The sequence below is a fragment of the Phyllostomus discolor genome, chromosome X, assembly GCF_004126475.2.
Source record: "Phyllostomus discolor isolate MPI-MPIP mPhyDis1 chromosome X, mPhyDis1.pri.v3, whole genome shotgun sequence".
Classification (NCBI taxonomy): domain Eukaryota; kingdom Metazoa; phylum Chordata; class Mammalia; order Chiroptera; family Phyllostomidae; genus Phyllostomus; species Phyllostomus discolor.
In genome coordinates this window covers 31200909-31217532 of record NC_050198.1, presented here as the reverse complement: position 1 = coordinate 31217532, position 16624 = coordinate 31200909, and the positions used below count along the sequence as shown (strand labels likewise).

The 16624-nt window shown below is 39.0% G+C and overlaps 1 pseudogene; it reads left to right on the top strand.

Annotated features, from left to right (window-relative positions):
- The first annotated feature begins 3705 nt into the window (after positions 1-3705).
- LOC114505475 lies at positions 3706-6740 on the top strand (annotated as a pseudogene).
- The last annotated feature ends 9884 nt before the right edge of the window (positions 6741-16624 follow it).

The window sequence follows — 16624 nt, the reverse complement described above, 5'->3', positions numbered from 1 at the left end:
ATATTTTGTTTGACAGAATAAGTAATTAATATCCCAAATTTGGCAAAAGACACAAACCTATAGATCCAAGAAGCTGAGGGAATCTCAACATGGTATACCCAAAGAAATTCATGTCAAGATATATCATAATTAAACTTTTGAAAACTAAAGACAATGAAAATAATTTGAAAGCAGTCAGAAACAAACAAAACATTACTTTTAGGGGAACAGTAATTTAATGACAGCAGATTGGATGGGGGAATTGGGGAAATGTTATTAAAGGGTACAAATTTGCAACTGCTAGATAAATAAGTCTTACAGATCTAATGCACAGCATGGTGAATATAGTTAATGATAATGCATTATATACTTGACTGTTGTTGTGGAGAAGGAAGAATCTTCTCTACCCTGAAGGTTCTTTTGACTGATTTAATAATCAAATAAATAAGAGACAAATCAGGAAGAGGAAAAAACAAATTTTGATACACAGAGTGGGGCAAAAGTACATTTGTGGTTGTTCATACAGAAAATAATACACTAATTAATAAATAATACAAGAATAAACTCTGTATTTCATGTATTCACAACTGTAAACCTACTTTTGCCTCACCCTGTATACATATGTATGGCAACTTCTCATACATAAGAAAGTCAGAGACCTCCACATGCACAAGAGGTTCACAGAAAGGAAACATGGGGTATATAAGACATTCTGAGCAAGGGATGAGAGGTAAGGTGCCTTGGGGACTTCAAAGGGTCATTGCAGAATGATAAAAACAATAGATGTTTAGTAAACAAGGGTTTATCCTGCCATATACATGGGTTAAAGAGAGATAATCTTTTATTATGGGCAAGGCCCCTAATTCTTCTATGTAGTTAAAGGAAGGGCCAGATGTTTCTCTTGATCCTAAAGCTAAAATTGCCTTAGCTCAAAATAATCCACATACCACTGAGGCACATCTTTGGGTGGCTCATTCTGAACCACCATATTGCCTGAAGAGTAGACCTTAAATTTTCTCACTGCAGAAAAGAAATGATAACTATGTGACAAGAAGGAGGTAGTAGCTAGTGCTATAATGGTAATCATCTTGCAATAAATAAGTGCATCAAATCAACATATTGCACATCTTAAATTTACACAATGTTATATGTCAATTATATCCCAATTTTTTAAATGCAAAATAATTTTTTAAAAATAGGCTTTTAAAAACTGATAGCAAATTTGTCATCTGGATGCCAGAAGGAAGTGGCTTAACATTTTTCAAAGTGCTGGGAGAAAATTATTTTCAACTGCAGATTCTATATCTGGTGAAACTATCCTTCATGTAAGAAGGGGAAATAAAAAGCTTCTGGGTTGGTGAATACATGGAGATTTGTGAAGAATGGCTTACCTGGAGAGGGCAGGAAAGCTCTAAACCCCCTCCTACATACCTTGACCTGTGCATCTCTTCCATCTGGCTATTCCTGGGTTATATCCTTTTATAATAAACTGGTAATCTAGTAAGTAAAATGTTTCTCTGAGTTCTGTGAGCCACTCTAGCTAATTAATCAAACCCAAGGAGGGAGTCATGAGAACCTCTGGTTGATAGCCAGTGATCAGGAGTTACAACTGGTATCTGAAGTGGTAGGGAAGAGGCAGTCTTGTAGGACCAAACCCTTAATTTTTAGAATGGCCATTTGAATGGCATTTACTGGAATTTATGCTTTATAAAAAGCAATCTTGTGATTTTTAAATATTTATTTATTGATTTAGAGAGACAGAGAGAGAGAGAGAGAAGAAGGGGTAGAGAGAGAAAAACATTGATTTGTTGTTTTACTTATTGATGATTTTTGTATGTGCCCTGACCAAGGATTGAACCTGCAGCCTGGGCATATCAAAAGAATGGTGTAACCAACTGAGCTACCTGGCCAGTGTTCTATTGGGCATTATAAATTGAAGCTACCTCTAACGTTATCTTAAAACCTGAAATAGCCATAATGTCTAGGATGATGTTGGAGAAATGAATGGAAGTGCCCAGAAGAGTGCCATAATGATGTGGAAATAGTTTATACAGGACCATGCTGCCTGGGGAATGCAAGGAGGAGATACTTGCAAGCAAGGAGCCTCTTTTCCCCTAGGACTGACTCTGAAACTGTGTGAGGAGCTACTGAATTCCGTTTTTACTTGGTCAGTGCCCTATAAACAGCTCTCAAGTGACTGCTTGGATAGCTGTTCCATGGTAAATGGACAACATTCTATTTGGAAGGCCACCGCTCTGACTGAAGATAAAAACAAATCAGCTCAGTGGTTTGCAGTGCATGTTGTTTGCCCAGCAGTTATGGAATACCTGAATAGTGGTAAAAGCCCCTGTTTGTGTTTTTACTGAGTCTTGGGCTGTGGCCAGTGGCCTGGCCCTATGGTCAGGCAGAAGGACAATGGAAACCTGGCCTAGTAAAGGGATGCCTGTGCAAGGCATTATCCTATGGAAATTTGAAGGGCACATTAAAGTAGGATATGTCAACGCTCATCAGATGAACACCTTTCCAGGTTTGGAAGATAGCTGGAACTAATAAGCAGGTATCCCTATGTACTCATTTAAGGTGGCCACCTTGGGTCCACAAGATGTGTAGACATGGGGGTGTGCAGCAATGCAGAGATGGGCTGAACGTAGACATAGTCCTCTTACACCCTCTGAGGCACAAAATGCCAATAACAACTGTTCTGTCTGCCAAGAAGAGAAGCAGAGAATACAAGCTGCTATGTGGTAGATTCCCTGAGGGGAAGGCCCAGAACATAACTGGCAAGTCAAACTGATACCAGTACCCCTGGGGGGCTACAAATGGATCCAGACAGGAATAAATAATAAGACAAAAGCCACTTTCTTAGGCCCTCTTTCCCAAAGGTAGCTGGACCCCATAAAGCATGACTGACCCTAATTGTTTTGTGAGCCTTAATCCTCGGGACTAGAAAATTACTGGAAGTGCCCTGAAGGCTCAGAGTGCTTATAGAATTTACAGAACAGGACTACCAGACCACAATGATTCTGACTAGACCCTGCACCCGAAGATAACACTGAAACAAGTTACAGTCCAACTGAAACACCCTGCTCTATAACTACCCTATTACCCCCCCCATAACAGTCCAAAGCCCTAACCCCTCCAGGCTGGTGCATTTCTCCACACAAAGCCCTTTCCCTCCCTTGAGAAAGTAAAAACCTTAATCTCTGCACTTTCTTCTCTTTGTGAATTCTTTCACAGCCTGTGTAACCAACTACCCTAACAATAGACACTGACTCTAGACTGGGCTTGGCTTACCTGGGTGGTAAATGCAAATATTCAGAGTATTACAATATAAAACAACCAGGACAGAAGATAGTGTATCAATTTGGATACCTGAGCATCATTTCTTCAAACCAAGGAACACACTTTACAGCTGATAATGTCCAACAATGGGCAGAGATATCTTCCTCAGAGTAATATTTTCATAGAGAATTAGAATATACAGTTAAAACTGTTTGTCTGACTGGACCCCACCTACTGAGGCCCACACCCCTTCATCCAGGGGCTTCATGCTGCCCAAGGGCCAGGGGTCAGTGTGACTGTCGTCTGTGGTGTGAAGGGTATGCCTTCTGTAGCCAAGGGCATAAAACAGGGACTCCCCTGGCCTTGAGGACACTGCTCTTATTTTCTCTTCATAGATGTGAATGCCCTCAGTCCAGGAGGTGCCCCATGACCCACACTCATAAGATGAGTGCCAACAAGGACCAGAAGGTGGAACTGGAAGCATTACATAATATATAGAAAGAGATGAAACTTTCCGGGAATTAAGCTCAATTTCATTTCAATATAGTATACATGAAAATGGTAATCCCGAAGCTTTCTTAATAGAAAATTCCTGACTGAAACATATACCCAGACACCTTCAATTACATCTATGAAGGCTTTAAAAACTGCCATGTCCTCAGCTGTAAAGCAGAGCATATACCCAAGTTTATTACAGGAAGCAGTAGAAGTTAATCTTGACACTGGTATGACCTATACCTTGTTTGAATATGCTAAGAACAATAAAGAACATTTTATGGAGAATTATCATCCTGTTAATTCTACGATATACATAAGCAATATCATCTCAGTTGGGACTCCTAAATAGCCCCATCAAGTAAAGAAAAGCAAAGCCCTGGCCAGGTAGTTCAGTTGGTTGTATTATCATCCGATACACCAAAAGGTTGCAGGTTCAATTCTTAGTCCAGGTACATAACTAGGTTGTGAGTTTGATTCCCAGTCAGTTGGAGCACACATCAATGGGGCAACCGACTGATGTTCCTCTCTAACATTGATGTTTCTCTTCTTTTCTTTCCCTTCTTGTCAGTCTAAAATCAATAAACATACCTAGGGTGAGGATTTTTTTTTTAAACATTAAAAAAAAAAAAGTGTAGCTCAGTGGATGGAGCACGGGCTGCGAACCAAAGCATCGCAGGTTCGATTTCCAATCAGGGTACATGCCTGGGTTGCAGGCCACAGCCCCCAGCAACCGCACACTGATGTTTCTCTCTCTCTCTCTTTCTCCCTCCCTTCTCTCTCTAAAAATAAATAAAAAAATAAAATCTAAAAAAAAAAGAAAAGAAAAGAAAAGCAGCTGATCATTTAAAAACAAAACAAAACAAAACAAGGGGTCTCTTTTGGAGCACACCCACACCTTTTTTCCCCAGGTTTGTACAGCTGCGGTTGTCTTGGGCTTACCCCCTATTCCTGTCTCCAAGGCCCCCTTTTTTCTGACTTTTCAGTGAACTAACAGCAGCCCCATCGTGGCCCACTATTTCCTTTAATGTTTCTAGGGAGCCAAAGCAGAGCACTGCCTAGGCTTGTTCTACCCTAAGCCCTTCCTTTGTTTCACTGTCTGCAGCTTTAATAAACATACTCTCAAAAATTAAAAAAAAAAGATTCCCTTTTCTACACATCTTCACCAGCACTTGTTAGTTCTTATCTTTTTGATGCTAGCCATTCTAACAGGTGTAAGATGATATCTCATTGTGGTTTTGATTTGCATTTCTCTGATAATTAGTGATGTTGAGCACCTTTTCATGTACTTGTTAGTAATCTGTATTTTTTTTGAAAAATGTCTACTCAAATCCTTTGCTGATATTTTTAATTTTTCAATTATTTATTTATTTTTAGAGAGAATGGGGAAGGGAAGGATAAAGGGAGAGAGAAACATCAATGTGTGGTCGCCTCTCACACACCCCATGCTGGGGACCTGGCCCACAACCCAGGCATGTGCCCTGACTGGGAATCAAACTGGCAACCCTTTGTTTGCAGTCCAGTGCTTAATGCACTGAGCCACACCAGCCAGGGCTAAAAAATTTTTAAAGAAAGAGGTATTTATTTTATTCTTTTTTTGTCATTAGAAAGAGGAAAAGGGAGGGAGAAAAACATGGATGTTTGAGATACATTGATCTGTTGCCTCTCACACACCCCCAACTGGGAACCTTTTGGCTTGCAGGTTGGCACTCAATCCACTGAGCTAAACCACTCAGTGCCCTCAGCTGATTTTTTAATTGGATTGTTTGTTTGTATTACTTTTTAATTTTTTATTTTATTGATTTTTAGAGAGAGAGGAAGGGTGAGAGAAACATCAATTTGTTGCTCTACTTATTTATTCATTCATTGGTTGACTCTTGTATGTGCCCTGACTGGGGATTGAACCTGCAACTCCGGTGTATCAAGACAATGCTGTAACCAACTGAGCTACCTGGCCAAGTCTATTTTTATTATTTTTTAATTTTATGGCCTGGGAATGTTGATTTACCTCAAATAGCTCAGGTAATAAAAGTACTAAAATCAAGATTCCCAAGATCTGGGACTTAATCTTGTTCATTGCTGTATCTCCTATCTCTAGCAACTAGACCATGTCTGGTACACACACTACACAGATAATAACTGGTAAGTGACTGAATCATTGATTATAATTGTTAATTTGTTAACAAATGAAAGTTTCTATATAAATGCTTTGGTCCTGGCTGGTGTGGCTCAGTGGATTGAGGGCTGACCTGTGAACCAAAGGGTCACAAGTTCAATTCCCAGTCAGGGCACATGCCTGGGTTGAGGGTCAGGTCCCCAGTACAGGGCGTGTGAAAGGCAACCACACATTGATGTTTCCCTCCCTCTTTCTCCCTCTCTTCCCCTCTCTCTAAAAATAAATAAATGAAATCTTGAAAAAATGCTTTGGAAGCATTACTTTAGTAACTGAGAAAGAACTTGCATTAAGTTTTAGTTGTTGACAATGAATATGATAGCTAGACAAAAATTATTGTAAAAACACTAGTGGGGAGAATTTTTAAAATTTAACTCACAAATGCTAGAAGTAATGAGAATGACAAGAGGAAAGCCATTTAACTTTTTGGAATATTTCATCTTCTTTATATGGTTTAAGGAAATTTTCAGATGTCTTAGGACACAGTATTATAAATATTTACTTACTTTGCAGGTTAATTTAAAGTGAAAAATTAAAGGTTACATCTACTTATATCAATTTTTATATTAATCTTATTACAGAGACTTCAATGAAAGATTCGTTATACTTAGAAAAGAAAACGAAAAAAAGCAAGAGAACAACTTTCAAAAGTTCAGAAACATAAACTGGAAGATAAAACAGATCACAAAGGAGAACTTCCTCAAAGATGGAACTGAGTTGAGGTGGTAAAGCATTTAAACAGAACTGGCTCTAAAGATGATGAATAGCTCTCGGCATTTGAAGCAAGGGAAGAGCATACTTGAAAAATAAACTGGGGCCCTGGCTCATGTGATTCAGTGGATTGAGTGTCAGCCTGCAAACCAATGGGTCACTGGTTCAATTCCCAGTCAGGGCCCATGCCTGGGTTGGAGGCCAGGTCCCCAATAGGGGGCACATGAGAGGCAACCACACACTGATGTTTCTCTCCCTCTCTTTCTCCCTTCCTTCCCCTTTCTCTAAAAATAAATAAATAAAATTTTTTAAAAATGTGTAAAAAATTAATAAATAAACTAGGGCCCTCGCCAGGTAGCTCAATTGGTTAGAATGTCATCCTGATACACCAAGGTTGCAGGGAATGTACAAGAACCAACCAGTGAATGCACAAATAAGTGTAACTACAAATTGATGTTTCTTTCTCTGTCTCTTTCTCTCTCTCTCTCTCTCTCTCAAATATAAGTAAGTAAATAAGTAAATAAATAAATAAATGTTAAAAAATAAACTGGATTCAAAGTATTTTATTACTCTTTTCTGGTATTGAAGTGGGTTTTCATAATACAATTTTTGCATGTTTTTTACATAAAAGTGTTTTAGGGTGAAAGTTCATAAACGGATTTGGTTGTATTAAATTATTTTCAGAAACTTGCCTTAATAAAAGGTGAAAATATTGCTGTTTAGTGTACTTTCAAAGCTTTTTAAGTTTTGTCAATGGACAAATACAGAAGATAATAATCAATGTTAATTTGTGTGATCTTATTCTAGTGATAACTAGATAAGTTTTGTGATAAATTTTTAAGCAGTATGAAGCCCTTTCAAAAAGTCTTGTCCCAGTAGAATAGAATATGCATGAACAATTATTCAGCAGCATGGTCCATATTAATAGGTTTCTTGTCTTAATAAAATTTTCATTTCTTCTTTCTCTTAATTACTGAAGCATAAATTGCTTCAGAGACATTTAAATACTGGCATTTGAGCTTTACACATAATATTCTTTGTAGTCCTTTTTTATTTTTCAAGTGTGAACTACTTCTCTTTAATAAGCAAATATTTGTTTATACTTTCCTCTTGGTTTGGGTCATGATGTTTGATCATGAAAGCTTTCCATGGTATGTGGAATAGGAGAATATAAAAACGAACCTGCCAAATACATTAGAAAGCATCTGAATAGAAGTGCTGGTTCCTATTTAAAACATCTCACTGAATATACCAAGATGGGAGTAAAAGATGCTTTAGCATTTATTTTTTGTATTGTTGGAAACAATGGTTTTAATAAATTTCTATTTATCTGCTAATGTGTATTTTTAGTTGTTTGGTAACTGAGGTCTTCTAAATGATTTCATGTAAAACCACATTTCAATGTTTATTTCTTTTCAAGTATTCAAATGTGTTTCTCAACCCAAGCATCTTTGTAATTAGAAAGAAGTATTTGAGACGCTGAACTGTACTACATGCTTGATTTTTAAAAAACAAATCATTAATAGAGGAAACCATTAGTGCAGTTTTATCAGGGAGTTATTGATGTCTTTGTGAGATTTACAGTGATTCTGTACCTGCTCCTCAGCTTTAAAATACTTAGGACTACTGCAGTGGTATCTGGAAGGGGAGGTTGTTGGTTCCTTGGTTCTACCTGTGAAGCTTGGATCTGACTTTTCAAAGAACAATTAAGTTTTAAAGAGGTTTCTTCAGCATAAGAGCAGTTTGGATTGTACTCATGGTTTTTACTGGGTTAATATTGGCTTCAGCTAAATCATTGGAATTATAAAGTAAGTATAATTATGGCAAGAAGTTTAATCTCATTTTTAAAAGCTGAGTCGCACTTTGTTTCTTAAAATAATATGATAGAGAGAAACATTAGAATTCAGGGCCACTGAAATATGCTGACTTTTGTTTTGGGGTTGTATGTGTATTTTTTGTTATGTTGATTTGCTTGTTTTTTAAGGAAACAAACTGCTACACCTGCTAGTAGAAGAAAATACTTTGCTTTGCTCTGAAGATTCCAAAACCGTTCAAGCTTATCATGATTCATAGATTGCAAAGAATAATGCTAATAAAATGTCAGTGAACTATCTTTACTCTTTTTTGTGTGAAGTGTACAAATTCCAGGGGGTGATGGTGGCAGTGATGCCTCTTGCTACCTTCAGTAAAATACTGGAATATTCTCTCATCAATATTGCCATCACCATTTAACACTCCCAAGTATATTTTCTCAAACTCTGCTTACTTAAAATTGAATGGGAGGACATATTATAAACAATAAAATCTGAATTACACACACACACATACAAAACAGTGGTTTTCTACAACTGGGAGATAAAAGCATGAAGGCCTGGCTTACACACCTTCATGAGTGTGTGCTCACACTCAAGATGAATATGAGTTGGGGCTAAAGGAGTTTTTGTACTGGATAGATTTTTCTTTTATTTGGTGGATCTGGAGAAGTGGGAGTAGGAAAGGTGCTGGTATTCTTTCTTACCCACATCAACTTTTTCCTCCCTACTTGATGCAATAGTAGCAGGACCAAGGCTGCAACTATAAGGGCTGGAAACTAGGATGATTTCTAAGCAAGAAACACTGTAACTGTGTTTTTAACCTTTATGTCAGAATTCTTAAGGGACAGAATTCCTGTGGGACAGGAAGGGCGTGCCATACCCCATCTGGATAAATTGGGGCTAACAGTGAATGCAGCTCTATTGCCTGGTGGTAAAGACAGCCCACTCATTGAATCTGTACCTGTGTGACCTTACTCTAATATGAACAGGAGTGCACTGAGGAGGAAGCACTTGCTAGACTAACTAGACTAGTATTGAAGCCTGCAATCTAGGCCAGTAGAGTGGCCAAACCTAATGTCCCTTCCAGAGGTGGAAAAGTTTGGGCATAAATGGAGAGAAGGAAAAATAGTAGCTGAAAGTAAGGGATGAATAAATGGGGTATGTAATGGGAGAAATCCAATATTATGTTAACATCTCAGAAGAGTCTCAGAGCTGGAGATAATATTGTCTTGTAACTCAATTATACCAGATGCCTGAAAAGATTAAGCCATATATTACTGAGACCACTCCTGCTTTTAGAACCTGACAAGATCAAACAGAAACCTGCAAGCCTGGGTGGCTCACCCTGGGAAGTATTTTTATATGATATGAAGCTGGACTGGATAGTTATAATGACTGAATGAGATTCTAGTAATGTGCCAGTATCTTTGACTTTTATGATTATTTTGCTATTAAGGATCAGTGTTACAAGGCCGGGGGTGGACTGTGATATTATGACTTACAGTAAGAAATATATATTTGGTCCTTATCCCACTCCCTGTTACAAATCTCCTAAAACCCTTAAGAGTTCTTAAGTGGTAAGAGCAATAAGTTCTCTTGGGTCATTAATGAGGTGACTTTTGAAACACATCTAAAGGTGGGGGCTGCTTGCCCAGGGAACAACCATGTGATTAGAAGGTTGGAATTTTCAGTCCCACCCCCTGACTTCCAGAGAGGGGAGTGGCCAGGAGATTGAGAACAATCTTCAATGGCAAAGACAGCAATGTAAGAAAATATGACTCACCTTCTCACACAGCCACATCAAAACTGCAACTAAAATATAGAACAACCATCACTCAAAACTGTAAGAAATAAAGTTGAATGGAAGTCTGACAACTATGGATTTAAAGAAACTATAGCCATCCAGACTGGTAGGAAGGGTGGAGATGTGGAATGGGCTGGTCCCACACCCATGTGTGGTAGATAAAAATTAGGGAGGGATATCTCAGGAGTGATGAGTCCCAGCCCCACACCAGGCCCCCAGCCCAGGGTTCCAGTGCCAGGAAGGTAAGTCCCCATAACTTCTGACTGTAAAAACCAATGGGGATTGAGTCAGAGGAAGAATCTACTTGAGTCCCAAGCAGTTCCCCTTAAAGAATCTACACACAGACTTACATAGACCAATATTCTTTGAGCTCCAGCACCACTGGGGTAGCAGCTTCAAAGGCACCACTGGCATATAGGGAGGAACTGAAGTGTCTGGCATCAAGGCAGGATCTGGGGAACAGATTTCCCCCAGACAGAAAGGCAGGCAGAGGCCATTGTTCTTTTTCTGAACCCCACAAATCCACAGAGCTAGCAGGCAGGTGCCATATCTGAGAATCCATCAACCTGGCTAACACTATTTGTCCCACCCTGGAGGTACCCTGAGACTTCTTCCCACCCAGGTTATGGGCCCATGCAAACTGTTAACTGTGACTTCTCCATATGAATGGCTGGACTTGGTTCATGCTTCACAACTTCCTAAATCTTCTCAAACAAGCAATAGCCAAGTGGTCCCAGGCCTGGCAATAGCAGCAGTCAGCCTAGATTAACATCCTGGCTTCCCCTGAGACTCTCCAAGTCCAGCACAAGTAGCAGTCATCTCAGATTGCTTTAAGCTCAGGCAGGGTGCCCTGGGTGAACATAGGTGGGGAAGACCTTGGCCTGCACCTTCTGGGAAACCCCAGAACTTGCACACCCAGTAGACAGCTGCAGACCACTTCAGAGTATCACTACCCTGCCCCTGCACAGTTGACCCTCCATGGAGAGCAGAGGTTGGTGATCAGTGGTCGCAGCCAGTCCTTGCAACTGACTGGCCTGGGTAAATTCCTCCCATTAATCTGCCAACAGCAACCAAGGCTCAGGAGGAGACACACTACAAGAGGAGAGTATACTCAGCCCACATGAAGGGCACACCTCAAATACCCAGCCTCGGTGATAGGGAAGGCTGTACCACTGGACCTTATAGGATATCTACTACATTAGGCCACACTACCAAGATAGGTAGTCATAGCAACTCTACCTACTACATAGAAACAAACACGTGGAAGCTGCCAAAATGAGGAGACAAAGAAACATGGCTCAAATGAAAGAGCAGATCCAAACTCCAGAAAAACAGCTAAACAAAGTGGAGATAAGAAATCTATCAGATTCAGAGTTCAAAACACTGGTTATAAGGATGCTCAAGGAAACTTAGTGAGGAACTCAGTAGCATAAAAGGAGCGAATCAGAAACAAAGGAAATACTAATTGAAATAAAGAACAATTAACAGGGAAGAAACAGTAGAGTGGATAAAGCTGAGAATCAAATCAATGATTTGGAACATAAGAAAGCAAAAAACAAGCAATCAGAACAAAAAGAAGAAAAAAAGAATCCAGAAAATGAGATAGTATAAGCAGCCTATGGGGCAATTCAAGGGTTCCAACATTTGCATCATAGAGCTGCCAGAAAGAGAAGAGAAAGAACAAGAAATTGGAAACCTATTTGAAAAAAAAATGCAAGAAAGCTTCCCTAAATTGGGGGAGGAAATAGACATGCAAGTCCAGGAAGTACAGAGAGTCCCACACAAGATGGATGCAAAGAGGCCCACTCCAAGATACATCATAATTAAAATGCCAAAGGTTAAAGATAAAGAGAGCATCTTAAAAGCAGCATGAGAAAAGAAGTTAGTTACCTACAGAGGAGTTCCATAAGACTGCCAGTTGATATCTCAAAAGAAACTTTGGAAGCTAGAAGGGCCTGGCAAGATATATTCAAAGTCATGAAAAGCAGGGACCTACAGCCAAGATTGCTCTACCCAGCAAAGCTATCATTGAGAATGGAAGGACAGATAAAGAGCTCCCCAGACAAGAAAAAAACTAAAGGAGTTCATCATCACCAAACAATTATTATATGACATGTTAAAGGGCCTTATTTAAGAAAAACAAGGTCAAAGCTATGAACAATAAAATGGCAATAAATATATACACATTAACAATTTAACTTAGAAAGCAAACTAAGCAAACAAGAACAGATACAGAATCATGGGTATGGAGAGTATTTTGATGGTTGCCATATGGGAAGGGGTGTGGAATTGGGTGAAGAGGTGAGGGGATTAAGAAGTACAAATAGGTAGTTCAGAATAGCCTTGGGGATGTAAAGTACAGTATAGTAATGGAGTAGCCAAAGAACGTATACATATGACCCATGGACATGAACAATGGTGTGGGGATTGCCTGAGGGAGTGGAGGGTGCTGAGTCAAGGAGGGCAAAGGGGGAAAATTTGGCACAATGGTAATAGCATAATCAATAAAATATAATTTAAAAGGTCAACCAAAAGAAGGACAACAACCAACTTAAAAAACAAAAACAATGAGAACTGCAGGAAAATCAAACTGTATGGAAGTCTGACAACCAAGAAGTTAAAGAAGCAACATTCATTCAGACCAGTAGGAGAGGTGGAGACAGGTAGCTGGGGCAGAGAGGAAGTGCGGCAAGGCGACAGACCAGGCTGGGCAAGATGACAGCTGGTGGATCAGGTGGTTCCACATTCGCATGAGGATGAGCCAGGAGGAACAACTGGGGAGGAACACAAACAACACAACTAAGGTTCCAGGACAGGAAACTAAAGCCTCAAAACCTCTGGCTGTAAAACCCTGTGGGGATTGCAGCAGCGGGAGAAACTCCCAGTCTCACAGGAGAGTTCATTGAGAGACTCACAGGGTCTTAAAACATACACAAGCCCACCCATCCGGGAATCACCAATAGAAGGGCCCAATTTGTGTGTGAGTAGTAGGGGAAGTGAATGAAAGCAGGGCAAGAGCAGAACAAGCAGCATTGTTCCCTCTCTGACCCCTTCCTTAAATACAGTGCCACAATGCAGCAAAGTGGGTTGCTCTGTCCTGGTGAATATCTAAGGCTCCACCCCTTACAATGGAACAGGTGCACCAAGACAAAGAAATATGGCCCATGTGAAAGAACAGATAAAAACTCCAGAAAAAGAATTAAGCGATGAGGAGATAGCTAACCTATCAGATGCAGAGTTCAAAACACTGGTTATCAGGATGCTCACAGAAATGGTTGAACATGGTCACAAAATAGAGGAAAAGGTGAAGTAAATAAAAATACACAGGGAACCAACAGTGAAGGGAAGAAAACTGGGGCTCAAATCAATGATTTGGAACAGGAGGAAGAAACCAACATTTGGAACAGAGTGAAGAAACAAGAATTCCAAAAAACGAGGAGAGGCTTAGGAACCTGCAGGACAACTTTAAATGTTCCAACATCCAAATCATAGGGGTGCTGGAAGAAGAAGAGGAAGATCAAGAGATTGAAAACTCGTTTGAAAAAATAATGAAGAAGAACTTCCCCAATCTGGCAAAGGAAATAGACTTCCAGGAAGTCCTGGAAGCTCAGAGAGCCACAAAGAAATTGGACCCAAGGAAGCACACACCAAGACACATCATAATTACATTACCCAAGATTGAAAATAAGGATAAAATCTTAAAAGCAGCGAGAGAAAAGGAGACAGTTACCTACAAAGGAGTGCCCATAAGACTATCAGCTGATTTCTCAAAAGAAACCTTATAGCCAAGAAGGGGCTGGAAAAATATTCAAAGTCGTGAAAGGCAAGGACCTATACTCAAGATTACTCTATCCAGCAAAGCTATCATTTAGACTGGAAAGGCAGTTAAAATGCTTCCCAGATAAGGTAAAGTTAAAGAAGTTCATCATCACCAAGCCCTTATTAAATGAAATGTTAAAGGGACTTACTTAAGAAAAAGAAGATCAAAACTATGAACAGTAAAATGACAACAAACTCACAGCTATCAACAACTGAACCTCAAGAAAGAAAAAAAAACTAAGCAAACAAATAGAATGGGAACAGAATCACAGAAATGGAGATCACATGGGTGGTTATCAGTGGGGAGGGTTGGGAGGAGAATGGGGAAAAGGTACAGGGAATAAGAAGCATAATTGGTAGGTACAAAATAGACAGGGGGGAGGTTAAGAATAGTATAGGAAATGGAGAAGCCGAAGAACTTATATATATGACCCATGGACATGAACTAAGAGGGGGGGATTACTGGTGGGAGAGAGGGTGCAGGGCAGAGGGGGGTAAAGGAGAGAAAAAATGGACAACTGTAACAGCATAATCAATAAAATATATTACAAAAAATAAAAATAAAAAACAATGGGAAAATGTCCTGGGTGAGGATAAAAAAATCTGTTGTACCACTTATTTATGCTTTTATTGGTTGCTTCTTATTGGTGCCCTGACTGGGGATGATGCTCTAATCAACTGAACTACCCGGCCAGGGCAAGACTTATTTCTTAGTCCAATTGCATTCAACTATAATTTAAAGAAAACAAGTTTGAAACATAACCTAGAGTTATGTAGTTATAGCAGAAGTCATACAAGAAACCTTCATAATAGCAATAGGTAGAGTAAATCATCTGGTCTTTACTCTTCCTATATAAAACATGATGAAATTCATACTGATATGAATTTTTGTGCATATAATCAATATGAAGAAGTCCCCAGCCATAAAAAACCTCATTTTCAACAACAGGTAATTCAAAATGTGGCAATAAATGTGCTGAATGTGGGGAAGCTTTCTCCAAGAAGTCACAGCTTATTAAAAATCAAATAAATCATACTAGGGAGAAACCCTATGAATGTAATGAATGTGGGAGAGCCTTCAGCAGGATTCAGAACTTGTTGTTTATCAGAGGATACATACTGGGGCCACACCCTTTGAATGTGGGAAAACCTTCTCCTGAAGTCATATCTCAAAAAAGCATCAGAGAATTCATATGAAGTCAAAACTTTATGCTTGCCCTGAGTGTGATAAAGCTTTTTCCTGGAAATCAGACTTCATTAAGCTTGAAATAACACATACTAGGGAGAAATGCTGTAAGGGTAGTAAATGCTGGAAACCCTTCTTTAGTACATCACAGTTCATTAGAAATAAAAGAATTCACACCAAAGAGAAGAGAAGCCCTAAAAGTGCCCTGAATTTTGGAAAGTGTTCTCCCAGAGATCCTACCTCATTTGGCATCATGTAAGTCACACCAGAGAGAAACCCCATGATTATACCCAGTGTTGAAAAAGCATTTCCTCTGAAATCAGGCGTCATTAATCATCAGAGAATTCACACAGGACAAAAGTCCTATGAATGCAGTGAATGGGAGTAAAACTTCAACAGAAAAACCACACCTTACTGGACATCAGATAATACATACTGGAGAAAAGCTCTATGCATGCACAAAATATGGAAAGGCCTTCAAACAGTATCACAGAAATTTGAAGTCAGAAATCTCAGGCTGGAGAGAGACTCTATGAATTTACAAATATTGGACAGCCTTATCTCAGAAATCATACCTCATTAGGCATTACATAAGCCATACTTGGGAGAAACCCTACAAATATAATGAATGCAGGAAATCAGAACTCACCCTTCATCAGAGGATTCACACACGTGAGAAGCCCTATGAATGTAATGAGTGAAAGGAAGAGTTTTTCCATAAAGCATCCTTTATTAACCACCAAAGAACTCATACTGGGCAGAAACACTATGAATGTGTTGAATATGGTAGAGCCCTCTTCTGGAAGTCATAACTAATTGTACACTATGTATGTATTGAATGTGGGAAAGTTTTTTAGCACAAAGTAACATCTCATTATATACTATAGAACTCATATATATGTTCTGCATGTGGGAATGGTCTTAATTGTAGCTCTAAATGTATTAAGCATCAGAGAATTTACTCTTGGAAGAAATCATCAGTTTAGGAATTTTAAAAAGCATCATATTTTTAAAAAATAATAATACAAGGGAAGTTATATGTGATGTCAAACATTTAAAAATATTTGAAAAATAAGGACTTAAATAAAAACAAAACACCATAGCACACCTGAAAAATTAGGAATACTTACTTAATATCGTCAAATATTCATTTCAGTGCTCAGGATTCCCCCAGTGTCTCCTAGTTTTATTTTTACATTTAGTTTGTTCAAATTGAGATCCAAACAAGATCCACAGATTTCATGTGGTTAATATGACTCTTCAGACTCTTTCTTTTTTAAAAGATTTTATTTATTTATTTATTTTAGAGAGGGGAAGGGAGGGAGAAAGAGAAAGAGAGAAACATTAATGTGTGGTTGCCT